The sequence below is a fragment of the Equus asinus genome, chromosome 15 (assembly GCF_041296235.1).
Source record: "Equus asinus isolate D_3611 breed Donkey chromosome 15, EquAss-T2T_v2, whole genome shotgun sequence".
NCBI lineage: Eukaryota > Metazoa > Chordata > Mammalia > Perissodactyla > Equidae > Equus > Equus asinus.
This window is the reverse complement of record NC_091804.1, coordinates 18,873,731-18,876,982: the sequence shown is the minus strand read 5'-3', so window position 1 is coordinate 18,876,982 and position 3,252 is coordinate 18,873,731. Positions and strand designations below refer to the sequence as shown.

The 3,252-nt window shown below is 39.3% G+C and overlaps 1 pseudogene; it reads right to left on the bottom strand.

The window, feature by feature from the left end:
- Positions 1-586: 586 nt before the first annotated feature.
- LOC106847665 (large ribosomal subunit protein eL30 pseudogene) lies at positions 587-991 on the bottom strand (annotated as a pseudogene).
- Between the last annotated feature and the right edge of the window lie 2,261 nt (positions 992-3,252).

Here is a 3,252-nt window from a genome sequence, read left to right as displayed (position 1 = left end):
CTGACACTGACCACTCCAGAGTTTTTACTGGAGCTTCCGCATGTAGACTTGATTGATTAAATAAGTGGCTGTGTTGCTAAACTCAGTTTCCAGCTCCTCTCCCCTCCCTGGAGATCCAGTGACCCTCTAATCACATGTTAGGTCTTTCTGGTGACCAGCTCCCATCCTAGTGTTATCACCTTGAGTCACCTCACTAGCATAACAAGGACACACCTATCCCTCAGGGAATCTCAAGGCGTCAGGAATCAGAGATAAAGATCAGATATATCCTTTATTATATACAATCATCATTAAAAACTTATAATGAAACAATGTTATTTTGTTTCAATAAAATTGGGAGCATTTAGTACACTTTACTGATGGTGGGAGCGGGGGAAGCAGCCCTCTGTCACGCTGCAGGTGGAAGGTAAGTTGGTCAAAACCTTTATTATGGAAGCAACCTGACAATACACACTAAGAGTCTTAATGTTTATACCTTTCCCCTCCATAACCCCATGACTTGGAATCTGTGCTAAGAAAGCATTCAGAACTATATGGAAAGACTTATCTGCAAGGATGTTCATCTTAGTGTTATTTATTTATTTATTTATTTATTTTTAAAACAAGCTCTGGCCAGTTTTATTAAAGAAAAACTTTGCATGATTTGCTTTTCACCAGTCTGTTCTGGCAAGCTTCTAATGATATCAGAATCACCTAGATCAATCATAGCCAGTGTGCACACTCTGTAGTATTTTCCACATGCTGTGCCCAATTCAGTATTATTGCCACTGTAGTAATGGACACCAGTTTTGGCCAAAACGGCATAGTACTCTATTTCAGATTTCCTCAAGGCTGGGCACTGGTTGGTGAGGATGACCAGTTTCACTTTGCCTTGTCTGATCATTTTCAGAGTCTGCTTGTACCCCAGCACATACTTTCCACTTTTCATAATGAGTTGGAGCCTAGAGTTGACCGACTCCAACAATTTTTTCATCTTCTTTGTGGCCGCCATCTTCCTACCTTAGGTGCAGGATGGCCCCCAACCAAGAGCAGCCACCAAAATGGCCAGAGAGCGAAAAAGGTCATAGTATTATTTATTATACCAAAAGAAAAAAAGAAAATATAAAAGCCCAATGATGGGAATAGGGTGAATAAATTATGGCAAATTCATATAATGAAATAATATGCATCTATTAAAAGTACTTCCACAGAATGACTAATGACAGAGAAAAATGTTTAAGCATACTGTTAAATGAAAAGGACAAGATCTTAAAATCAATATACACTATGGGAGATAAAATTGTGGGTAAGTACTATTTTAATATTTTTCTGTGACTTCTATAATGATTTTATTATTTTTAAAATCAGAAAAATGTCATTGAAAAGAAAATTCTCTTTAAACCACTCAGGACCTAATTGAATACAACACACAAATTATAATCACAAATTATTCTTTCTCGTTCATTAAAGTACATCTGGCAAGGCCTTGACTTGGCACCAGTTCCTTTGAAATTAATTTGAGTGCAGTTTATAACTGAGAACAATAAAGCTTCCAATCTTTTTAAATTTCACATAAGTTTTCACAAGCTGTCCTTCTCCATAATTTGTTTGGCTTAAGGAATTGTTGCCTGCTGCCACCTCTGGCAGGCTCAGAGGAGTGCGTGGCAGCCGACGCATGGCAGAACATGCCTTCTGCACCCTAGTCCCGTCCATCCCTCCCAGCCCTGGTGAGCTGTTAAAAGATGATTTGATGATGAGCCCCACTGCACATTGCCTGCCTTTGGTCCCTGGGGAGCCCTAAAGCTGCATCTGGGAATCACTTTCATCATGCTACTGTCTACCTGCTTTAAAAGGCAAGCAAGCTCCTGTGGATGGTAAGCTTGAGCCTCATTCGAAGCCATAAACTTTCCTCCAAACTCAGAGAAGCAGAGCCCTCTCTCTGCGTTTTAATATTATCTCCAATGTCCTCCCAAGTCAACCTTCCCATGAGTGTAACAAACAACCTGCCGCAATAACCAGAGTCATTTCCTTGTAGTCATCCCTGTCTTGTAGCTCCATTTCTAAATATGAGCTCTTCCAACCCAGACTCAGACTCCAGTTCTCAAGGAGAACAACCCTGTTCTCTTGACCTCAGCCCTCTTTAAAGAAGTGAGCCCCTCCCTCTCCATATGATTGGGAACTCCGCAAAATAGAACTGTTTTTGTTTTAAAGTAGGAACTTCCTAAAGCATCTCAATGCGTAGGCATTCCCTAAGGTAAGCATATGGCCCCTGAACCTGATTGGGGAAACCCCAAAACCATCAGGCGCCAAGGACAGGCAGTGGGAGTGATCTGCTCAGGTAAAGACAGTGAAGGGAAGCATTGGCTGCAGAGAATTTCAAATCAATATTAAAGATGAGTAGAAGTTGGTCCACTTTTTATTATCACATGTGCCAGCAATTCTAAACAATGTCTTTTGTTTGACTGCATTCTAAATAATTACAATGATTACTGTTGGGTTCTGATAACGTATATGGAACGTCATATTAATGCATGTTTGTTACAGATCCTTCATAGACATTGTATTCTACGTGGAAGTTAATTTGAAGCACTCCCAGTTACAGAGTCAGCCCCGACACAAGGCCTCACACATTCATTTCGAAAGTCAATTCGTGATGGTTCCAGTGCTGTTCATGTCTCCATGACCTATGGTTCTCCAGATTCCTACCTTTAACCAGTAGATTCAAAGCAACAACGATAGCCCAGGGAATAGAAAGCGGGCAAAACCAATTTATTTCAATTCTGTCATCTTATGTGATCACAAGGAGTTATATTTTTGTTTAAATTTTAGGACTGTACACAAACTTCAAGGTGTAGTATTTCTCTGCAAATTTTAGTTCACGCATGAAATCTTCTACCAAAGTTGAATAATGTCTTTAAATTGGAATATATTCTTCTTTTTAAATTGTTAATTGTTTTTTAAAACTAAAGAATCTATCAAGAAACTAATGATTATAACTGATTAGTACTTGATTAGTACCGAAAATAATTTTGTTGCACAGAGCAGAGAGTTTTTAAAGTAATCTGTTGGGGGTGTCAAATATTCTGGGTATATAATGCCCCCAAGTCAGGGACTCATGTCCTCTTGGTTTTTTTGCTGTTCAACTGGAGGCCACTAACATTCCTAAATCCAAAGAATCAAAGACAGATTCTGATTCTTTATACTTTGGAAATTTGGAAGGCCTGACCAAATATTCTGTGCCAGATGGTTCTAAGCAGGTTAATTTAGTTGTTC